The following is a 10,955-nucleotide window of genomic DNA, read 5'->3' as shown; positions in this document are numbered from 1 at the left end:
TTTGTCTTGTTGACACATAAAAACTAACGTTTTTTATAAAATGTCATCAACTTATTCATCAACAAGTCATTGGATATATTAATATCAGAAAATAATGAAGAAAAAATTATATATATAGACTGGGAATCGAACCCCAGTCCCAACGGCGGCGGCGTGCATATCCTCTCCACACGGCGGCGGCGTAGCTTCTCCACACGTTCATTTCACACGTTGATATCCTTCTCCAGGGAATCCTGGCACTATCCACTCGCCATACTCGCCATAGGCACACTCATTGGTTTGTTGGATGTTACGCCCAAACCACACCTACGGGTAACTAGGCTGCTTCAGACCAACCCTTTTGACACTTGCGCCGCGACGCAAGTGTCATTTATCCGCCTGTAAAATAGCGATAGCGCCGTAGAACCGCCCACAAAGCTACTTGCGCTTTGCGCTTCCCACTTGCGTTTCAGACCGTTAAAATAGGGCCCTAAGTGTGTGTTTGTGGGTGTCTTTGTCTACAAACGTGTGTGTGCACACGTGTGTATCTTGTGTGTGTTCTTTGTGTATAAAGGTCTGTGTGTGTGTGTGTGTGTGTGTGTGTGTGTGTGTGTGTGTGTGTGTGTGTGTGTGTGTGTGTGTGTGTGTGTGTGTGTGTGTGTGTGTGTGTGTGTGTTTGCAAACACGTGCAAGAGGGATGCACTGAAGCAAAGACAGAGCATGCACTTGAATGATTGAGGTTACCAGGGTGACCTCATAAACCAAAACCCGTGGCAGTCTCCCAAGGTGAGCGCTGAATTATGCCGTCATTAAAGGACAGGTCCAGTAGCCAAGGTTAGTATGTAAAGTATAATCATCGTCCGTCCACCCCCCCCCCCCCCTTATCCCAGTCACTCATTAGGCCCCCTCACGGACCAACACAGATTATGCCTTGAACTTGTTCAACTGTTGCTACCCGCCTGTGGGAGTGGACCCCTCAATCGGCCCTTCATATCCACGCCCTATATCTTTGCTGGTGTGCCCCTGCACAATTATTACTTTTTAGTCAGTGTGTGCGTGAATGTGTGTGTTTGTGTGTGTGTGAGTATGGTGTGTGTGTGTAAGTTTAAGTGTGAGTGAGTTTATGTGTAAGTGTGTGTCATCCGATCCCAGCCCCATAGATCACCTATAAAGAAAAGGTATTTGCGGTGATCCATCGCCACAATACATCTTAATTTATATAAGGGCACCAGGAGAGGGCCGTTGGTGTTCTGTCAGTCCATCTGGATCAACAGTCATTGCTTTGTCGATGTGAGAACAGCATTCACTCTCACGTCCAGCCGGGCTGAATGATGACACTAGATACAATGACACCACCAGACACATCGTATTCAACTGTCACTGGAACTGTCAGCAGTGTTTACAGTGTTTAAGGCTAAGGCAAAAAGGGAGAAAATATGGGGGAAGGTACTATTGAACAGTAGATAACAGTGAGTCCGCTCTACCTGTGCAACATGGTGGTTGAAGGCAGTAAAACAGCGTTCTCCCAGCCCCCGTTGTTTATGAGCTGTTCTGTGCTGTTATTTAGGTATGTTGTCTGGAAAGCAGAGAAGCCTCCAGGCAAACAAACAGCCACATCTAGGATCCTGTTTTTTTGTTTTAAAGCTCCTATTCTAATGCCTCACTAACTCGTCAAGCCACTATCCAACCGCTTATAGAACCAAACAAATGATAAACCATGTAGTTGGTACGCCGCAGTCGTCATCTTTAAATGTTAACGTAATAAGGTACTTACTTGAATGTAACTATTTATGATTTCATCCTCTGGACGGTTAATATTTGGATTAGTTTATTGAAATGGTTGTTTTAAAATGTTATAAAACGTAAGCGCATTACCAGATCACAAACGCAAAGGCCACAAAACAATAGAAGTACCAAGCACCAGAGGATGTCGACAATGAAACATCTATTATTACATGACTACTATTGACGGCGACCTATTATTATCTACTCTTACAGTATAGAATGAGGATAGCTAAGCCTGATAGAGAAATATGTAATCTTTTAAACACTACCTGACTTGTGCCAGGGTGATCGGCATCATACATGTTGCATATTCTTTTCGACAAATTGCAGAATCCCGTTACAGAGTGCAGGTTGAATACGCAAACAGGAATAAAAAAAAAAACGCATATGAGTGAAATAATGACTTATTTTCCACATCCGTTGATGCTCACTGCCGTTTTGTTGTCCCTTTTGCATTTTTTGTTGTTCCTTTTGCATTTGTGTTGCAGCCTTGGCAGTTCTGTTGTGGCTCACTCAATAGTTAACGGATCAGAGAGGGTTTGCCAGCACAGAAACTGGCTCAATCCAAATGAACAATTGCTCCAGTTCACCTACTTTTGTAGTTACAATCAGCCAAGCTGTTGATGTTCAATAAAAATCGTAAGTTATTACGTCTTCAGAAAGCCATAAAATGAGTCTGCATGGCATCTAGTAGGCAAAGTAGGCAAAGTAGGCAAAGTAGGGAAAGTAGGCAAAGTAGGTAAAGTAGAGCCAAATAAATTATCAGGTACTGTGTCAAACATGGCACATTTAACGTGCGTATTTCGCTGATGGAGTATACAAATCATTTTTGTAAGTGTTTTTGAGTTTCCCTATTTAGCGATCAGATGTAGTGCAAAGACAAATGCTCATTGATATATATCCACATATATCCACATATACACTGTATATATTACTGGGAATAATTCCTCATTGGTTTCCACTGAGTGAAAACACTCATAGCCTATGTGTGTATACCCTGTGTAATGTATTCGCTGTAGCAGAGATAACTAAATCAATTTTACAGGCCCCGGTTTGTGCTGCTGCACCTTTTTCGGAACGTTCCGGCGCCGTGCTGTCTCTGGTGTAGACAGAGAACCACTCCGCTCTAGGTGGGGGTGTGTGGACATTGTGTTTGGATCAACAGTGGATACTGCTGGACTACAATATCAGATGAGATTCATATATATATATATCATATATAAAATATATATATATATATGCAGGGCTCTCAAGGTAAGCCCACACTGTCTAAGAAAATGTTTTACCCTTGCGTGTTTATTTGGTAACCCTTTCTTTTACTGTCCCCTAATAACGACGTACTAACGCTGTAATATATGTTAAATTTGTCAGGGTGTGGGTGTTTCCCTGTGTTTCCCTCCTGTGTTGATTGCTGTTCCCTCCCCTAATGTGTCTCAGCTGTTCCTCGTTGTGTTTGTTATTTAAGCCCTCGTCTTCCTTTGTTCCTTGTGCTGTCATTGTGGTTTGCTGTGGTTGTTGGTGGTGGCTAGTCCTGCGTGTTCCGTGTTCCCTGTCGTCTCCCGAGTTCCCTGTAGTCTCCCGAGTTCCCTGTAGTCTCCCGAGTTCCGAGTTGTCTCCCGAGTTCCCTGATTCCTGTGCCTTAGCCTTTAGGCTTGAATAAAGTGCCGTTTCCTGAAACCGTCTGCGTTTGGGTCCTACCTGCCTGCATGCACCAGTCAGCTCCGTAACAGAATGACAGCACCACTATGGGACCCAGCGGACGCTCAATTTGACCGTAAGTTGGAGGATTTTCTAGTCAAGTTAAATAAGGCAATAGATCGCTGGGAGGGTTTGGGGGACCACCTGGTTCCTCCTGGTCCTCCAGCTCCCGCACCGACTCCGGTCCCCGAGCCCTGTCCTGTTCCTGAGCCCACTCCTAGCCTTCCAGAGGGGGACCGGCCTCTTCGCCTGCTTGAGGTGGTCCGCCCTCCGCTCCTGCCTGAGGGGGCCCGCCCTCCAGACCGTCCAGGGGAGGCACGCCCTCCGCTCCTGCCTGTGGGGGCCCTCCTCCACTCCTTCCCGAGGGGGGTTCCCCTTCAAGGCCTTCCACCAGAGGGGACCCGCCCTCTACCTGGCCTGCCTCCTGAGGGGACCCGCCCTCTACCTGGCCTTCCTCCTGAGGGGACCCGCCCTCTACCTGGCCTTCCTCCTGAGGGGACCCGCCCTCTACCTGGCCTCCCTCTTGAGGGGACCCGCCCTCTACCTGGCCTGCCTCCTGAGGGGACCCGCCCTCTACCTGGCCTTCCTCCTGAGGGGACCCGCCCTCTACCTGGCCTGCCTCCTGAGGGGACCCGCCCTCTACCTGGCCTTCCTCCTGAGGGGACCCGCCCTCTACCTGGCCTTCCTCCTGAGGGGACCCGCCCTCTACCTGGCCTTCCTCCTGAGGGGACCCGCCCTCTACCTGGCCTTCCTCCTGAGGGGACCCGCCCTCTACCTGGCCTTCCTCCTGAGGGGACCCGCCCTCTACCTGGCCTGCCTCCTGAGGGGACCCGCCCTCTACCTGGCCTGCCTCCTGAGGGGACCCGCCCTCTACCGGGCCTTCCTCCTGAGGGGACCCGCCCTCTACCGGGCCTCCCTCTTGAGGGGACCCGCCCTCTACCTCGCCTTCGCCGGCCTCCTGAGGGGTTCCGCCTTCACCGCTGCCGGCCTTCTGAGGGGGTTCTGTGCCACTGCAGGTCTCCTGAGGGACTGAGCCCTCATCGTCCTTACCGCCGGCCTCCTGAAGGGTTCCGCCTTCACTCTGCCTCTGCTTGCCCCCCAGGCCGTCCGCCTGAGGCTCCCTGCCATGCCCTGGGGCAGTTTTCTGGCCGCCCGCCTGACGTCCCTCGGCTCTGCCGCAGTCCATTTTTTTTTTTTGATTCCCCCCTCCTGGCGCCCCTCCACCCACCCGTTTTGGGTTTGACTTTCTTTGCTGGTCGTGGGTCGCCTGGGAGTCGACCCTTAAGGGGGGGGTACTGTCAGGGTGTGGGTGTTTCCCTGTGTTTCCCTCCTGTGTTGATTGCTGTTCCCTCCCCTAATGTGTCTCAGCTGTTCCTCGTTGTGTTTGTTATTTAAGCCCTCGTCTTCCTTTGTTCCTTGTGCTGTCATTGTGGTTTGCTGTGGTTGTTGGTGGTGGCTAGTCCTGCGTGTTCCGTGTTCCCTGTCGTCTCCCGAGTTCCCTGTAGTCTCCCGAGTTCCCTGTAGTCTCCCGAGTTCCGAGTTGTCTCCCGAGTTCCCTGATTCCTGTGCCTTAGCCTTTAGGCTTGAATAAAGTGCCGTTTCCTGAAACCGTCTGCGTTTGGGTCCTACCTGCCTGCATGCACCAGTCAGCTCCTTAACAAAATTATAAAATAGTTAATTAACACTGCTAAATAAGTCGCTAACAGTTGCAAGCAATTATCGCAGATTCGCCGTGCTAAAATCAACACTATCATGTTAAATAAAATGAGAGATGATTTGATGATTCCTACTTGTGTGTTGAAAACACATCCCTCTGCCAAACTAGATACAATATTTTGTACACAATAACAGCTCTAATGAATCTTTTAACATTATTGGGTTTGACGGTTGCAGTGTTGGGTACTGGTGCGGGAAACTGTTGTCCACAGTTCACCTCTATAATCTATCCGTGTGTAAATCATTACTTGCACTGATATACAGCAGTAGCTAGTGGCAGATGCTGACGTGCCACCTTCAGTCAGGGAGGTAAACCAGGCGCATACCAACAAACTAATTTGTCCGAGTGACCAATAAAGTGGCCTCCTTTCCCTTCAGCCCGCCTCCATGTCAGAGCCAACATCATGAGAGGAAACGGAATGGGAACCAAAAATAATTAAATCCTACTCCTGAAAAATACATTGTAAACTTAAGTGAGAATTCTCTTTTCAATAATATTTTTGTGAAAATAACATTATGTTTTCTATGCACAATAATGTGTTTGATATTTACTTATTTTTGCATGGTAACAATTCCAAAGCTATGCCTCGGATTTCTATCTTTGCTTGTGGACACTACTTTGGCATAATTTTGACTGGTATTATGACATTAACGCGATAATAACAGCGCTTGTGAGCTTGAAGCCACCTCGAATGACAGCCAAGCAGTACTCCTCCATCTCTACGGAGACACAGTTTTCAGAATACTGAAAACTTGAATTAAATAAAGTTAGAAAAGTATGATGACATAGTACAACGTTGAAGAGTAGTGCTTCTGCAAACGGGACTGCTGTGTGAGGTGCTGGAGCCCATTTAAGTCAATGCAGGCTAAATGTTGCATGGAATAGGTACATAGTTAGAGCCCGGATTGACCATGAATATGATACAAGGCTTGCTTTTACAGTACACATATCAGCTTACTGATTGAGTAAGTTAGTAATATTGTGGAAAAATATGGTACAAGTATGTTTTACTGTAATTGGATGGCCAATTGAATCTTTTATAGCAAGGGTTTTGGTAAGAACATGTTTATGCCAGGATAACTAACGAGGCAGAACAGACTATTATATTTGCAATAACATTCCCAATATTTAAGAACATGACCCTCGAAGAAAACTGGTCCTGTGGAGGTTGTTACCAGGTAGTATTGACGTCATTTCTTTACTTAAATAAAAACAATTCCATTGTTTCTAAGCTAAATCTTAGAAAAGGAAGGGTTACAGTTACTTCTACTGATACAAGCAATGCTGTTGATACCACTTTTAGCCATTTCTTTCCATTGCCAAGGCAAGTAGCTTCAGAATCTCATGTTTTCTTTGCAAATTATTAAGATTTAGTTGACCCTGAGAATGTGTTGGCAACTGGACACAAATTATGAATTATATAAAATGTGTTTATTTCGAATGGGCCTGGACTCTTTTGATAGAAAAGATAGGAATAAGAAGAACAAATATGTCCCAGTACATGGTATTTGTCATAAGGGAATACTGATCCACTTACAGAGCGGCTGTCGGAGTTAGCCTGGTATGCTAAGCGGCGATACTCTTTAAAACCACATGATAACAGCGTAACGAGGGCCGCCGGACTGATGAACAGCTGCCAAATGTTTCCTCTAACTCACCTTCCAGCCCTCCAAGAACGTCGCCACAGGGAACCACCATATGCTTTTTTCTTTCTTTCTTTTTTGTGTGTTTTGTGAGCAGCTTTCGTAGGACTTGGAGATGTGTTTTCATTGTATTTCCCCCAGAATGATAGACCCTGACAGCGGTTCTCTATAAGCCCCACGAGTACAAAGTTCCACTTCAATTATTGATAAAAGTCTACATTGAGCTATGCTATTATTTAACCTGATCAAAGACCATGGCCTTACCTACAGGCAAAGCCGTTGTGTGTGTTTGTGTGTGAGTGTGCTTTATTTACCCTCGACAATAAAAAAGTCTTATCACTTTGAGCTACATTTGTTTTGCACATAAAATAGTACGGAATACTTTGAGGTATTGGCCAAATATTTACAGTCCGTCAGCTGGTAAAATCAGTTGATGACTAGAATTCAATGTCAGCATCCAATGTCTTTATGTTTTTTCTCTTTTAATGCATACATTTAAGCCTTAATCATTAAAGTTAAATAGTATTATTTTCCTTTCAACCCCCCCGCCCCTCCAAAAAAAAAGAAGTTGGGTATATTTTCATGTGACAGAAAATATATGTGTTTTTATTCATTTTTTCAGAGTAGGCCAACCCTTGATGTCTGAAATATCTGATTCTCTGTCAACTCTTAGTATTTGCATACGGCAGCTGTTGGCGCTGTGTATATGTCACAGAGAATGTAATATTAATCAATACTGTCAGCTGCTTCAGTGTTTCAAAAAACAAAGTTGGCCGCCGCAATTCACAGCTCAGAAGAACAACATCTGAAAAAAACAACTAAACTCAACAAAGTGTGATGGGCTGAATCTGTGACACTTTGTTTGGTGCTATGACTCTCTCATCTGTGTTCCACCACACCTCATGATGTCTCATCTGGGTGTCACAGGTCCACGGTGTCACACCCCAGTGCAGCTCAGGGTTCAGGTATCGACCATGAGAGTAATTAAGAATTCCCCATCTCGGCCCCTGAGCATAAGCTGACCCATGGCATTATTTTTATTAATGATTTAGCGGTGAACTTTGCATTGTGCTGACACCAGAGATGGGGTAGCTAAGCTTTGAATAAAGCCCCTCAAATCCCTCCAATTCCCTCTTGCGGACGAGCAGGACTCCACACCACCATGACTTCCTCTGCTCAGGTCTCCCTCCCAGCCTGCGAAGAGGGCCCTCTATATGCATCGGATCCACCCTGGCTAACGGCCTGCCCAGCCACCTACCTGTTATAATCCTGCATAATGGAAAAGGGGAATGTCACCTTGTGTTAGAGAGGCGGCTGATATCTCAGTGTGCAAAAGCAATGGAGAGAGAGGGAGAGAGAGGGAGAGGGAGAGAGATGGAGAGGGAGAGGGAGCGAGAGAGAGAAAGTCATTTTGTACAAGTCGAGATCACATTTAATTAGACGAGAGGATTTAAATTGCCATGCATCAAACATTGCAGTTGGCCAAAAAGGGAAAGAACTTGGGCCACGGGCCAGATTCCATGAGCTCCGCCGTAACCCATCAGAATCCCCGGGGCGACGGGGTCAAGAAGTCAGAACACAGCCGCCTTAATTAATGATGACCGCAGCCGGGAGGCGCGCTGAATCCTAATGGTTGCCACCTGGAATGCATTTTAAACATGCAAGAAAAGTGACGAATTGGCAGCATTGGAAGTAGGCGTCGCACTTGACATTTATTTTAAAAGACTCGTTTATACATGACGTTGACGAATGTACAACTTAAAGAAAATCCCGAGCACAATGTGGATGTAACTTTCACAACTTTATCTGTTTGTCGAAGTATTGATTTCAATGTGTCAGCGTTCTTCCCAGAGACCTGTGTGTCTCTGTGTCGTTGAAACCATATTTATAACGTTCTTTCACACATGTGGCTGACTTCTATTGTGGAGGATTTTTTTTACTTTCATTAGGTATCAGAGGGACATCACTGAGTGCCGTCTTGCTGTCAAGGTCCATTAAGCGGCATCTACATAAGGACAGGAGCAGATATTCACAGGCATGCGGCTTCACAGACAACGGCTGTGACAGATGGATTGGAATGACACAGCGATGAACCTGCCGCCGAACGCATTGTGGGACGCGAGCTGCAGCACAGGCTCAAGGTAGAATCACACACACACACGCACACACACACACACACACACACACACACACACACACACACACACACACACACACACACACACACACACACACACACACACACACACGCACGCACGCACAAAGCCCCTCAGTCGACTCTTACACACGCACACACACCCCTTGACATACTCGCATTCATGCCACAAGCACTCATACACACATACACAAACACACACGGAAATGTCCCACACAAACCCCCACACACACACATATAAACCCCCTCCGACAGACACACACACACACACACACACACACACACACACACACACACACACACACACACATACACACACACACACACACACACACACACACACACACACACACACACACACACACACACACACACACACACACACACACACACACACACACACACACACACATATATATATTATATATTTGTCTTGCAGGCAGTAGCTTTGCATTTGCGTCGGTGTTACTTTGACAGCTTATCTTATCATTTAAATGTACCGTAGCGGCTAGAGCTGGACATGTGGACTCACTGATCTCAACGATATTTTTCCTGCAGTTCCAGGACCCACTTATATTGAAAAGACTTAAATGGAGGTACAAGCTGTTGTTTTTACAACAATCACCCCGGATCCGAACAGTGTTGTGGTAAACAGAAACAGTGGGACGCAAGCTTTGTCTTTGGAGTCACAGAAGGAATCACAGGGAGACACACAACGCAAGGAGCGCACAACGGTTACACAACCAAGGCTTACGGGGGCTAGGCACAGCTCTGGAGTGAAGTAAACCCCCCCACGCCCCAGAAGACCTGAAGGGTTACATTAAAATACTTTCAGGGCCAACCCCCCCATGCAGCTGGTGGGGAGCACTGCGCTCTCATCAGGGTAAATGGGGGGGGGGGGGGGGGGGGGGGCATCAGGGCCCTCCTGTTACTCACAGCGCAGAGTTTCGGCCCCCATTAGGGCCCTGGTGGGGGCAGGCTCCTGCGCTATACCGCCTGGTAGCACGATGGCCCCCAGCCAGTGTGCACGGAACAAGTCCTGCAATGTGCTTGATGGTCCGATGACTGCTTCCTCTTGCTCCGCCTATCCACGGAGCTTCACTGCACCATCGGCCTGAAGCATGTGAGGCCAGATACTGTAGGCTACACACAGGCACGGCAACTAAATTAATATTCAAAGCTCTATTAAGTTTATAGTCTGAGCTCAGCAGAATATAGGGTAGATAAATTAAGTAAAAAAATGAATGCAGTGTTCCGATGTAGCACAGGACCAAATCCCCACATGGGTGTGTGTGTGTGTGTGCGTCCATAGATGCATCTGTGCCTGAATGCAAGGGTGTGTGTGTGTGTGTGTGTGTGTGTGTGTGTGTGTGTGTGTGTGTGTGTGTGTGTGTGTGTGTGTGCATGTATATAGGACGTGCAGGCCTCTGTGTGTGAATAGGTTGTATGCTCATGAATTGGTCGGTGGTTGAATGTGAGGATGTTTATGTGTGTGCGTGTGAGTGTGTCTGTATGTACGTAGGGCTGGTCGTAACAGTGAGCGAATGACCTAGCATGCAGCCAGGTGTCCCAGGAAGGGGCGTATTGACCATCAGTATGGCGTTGGCAGCAGAGCGGCCCCCTGCGGGGCCCGCTGTGGGGCCCCGATGAGTAAGGAGCTGTCGAGCCAAGCTCCCTTAAGTCCTAATGGGCCCCCTGCCTGACGCCGTCTCCCGGTCCGCCTCCAAACCTCGGCTGATAGCCTCAGAACCTCTGGCTGGAGACGCTACAGACCGCTGCTGTGGTGTTGTACAGCAATGTGCCCGCAATCACATCGAGTTCCTATGTGTGTCTCCCATTCGCTACGGTAATGGGTGCAGCAGGGAGACTAGAATCTATAAGCTGGAGAGAATGCAAAACAAAGCTCACAAGAAGTCGGGGAAGAAAATCACAGGAAAAAAAAGATGTATGTCTATAAATGAAATGTCTGAGTGGTGGC

The sequence above is a fragment of the Gadus macrocephalus genome, chromosome 10, assembly GCF_031168955.1.
Source record: "Gadus macrocephalus chromosome 10, ASM3116895v1".
Classification (NCBI taxonomy): domain Eukaryota; kingdom Metazoa; phylum Chordata; class Actinopteri; order Gadiformes; family Gadidae; genus Gadus; species Gadus macrocephalus.
Note: the sequence above shows the minus strand (reverse complement) of the source record.